The following is a 457-nucleotide window of genomic DNA, read 5'->3' as shown; positions in this document are numbered from 1 at the left end:
TTTTCTTCTTCGTTCGTGTAGACGCGGCGTCCGTTGAGGAGAGTTCTATCCCACTGTTTCGGAGGTTGCCGGACGATCGTCCCTTTATCAACCCTCTTGCTCCGTTTCCTGAGGACATTATTGCGATGAGGGATCTGTTCAGGAATGGTCCTTTTTTCTAGACTTCTTTTACGCCGAAGAGAGTTCAAAAGGAGTTGAGGTTTGTGCATCCTGGTCCTGCTTTGGGCGGAGAAACAAGGAGTGATTCCGAACATGAAGACCAAGGTCCCAACGACGGTCCCAATGCCGCTCCCGCTATTGTGACGGGGACGAATTCTTCGAAGGGGAAGGATATTGATCTCGGCAACCTGGAGTTTTCGGTGGACGATTGCATGCTTCCAGGATGGGATCCGAACCTTGCTTTCGGCGATGGAAGCGGTACGAGCGAGGTCCCTATTCCGGACTTTGATGATTTCTT

The sequence above is a fragment of the Brassica oleracea genome, chromosome C3 (genome assembly GCF_000695525.1).
Source record: "Brassica oleracea var. oleracea cultivar TO1000 chromosome C3, BOL, whole genome shotgun sequence".
NCBI classification, from domain to species: Eukaryota; Viridiplantae; Streptophyta; class Magnoliopsida; order Brassicales; family Brassicaceae; genus Brassica; species Brassica oleracea.
Note: the sequence above shows the minus strand (reverse complement) of the source record.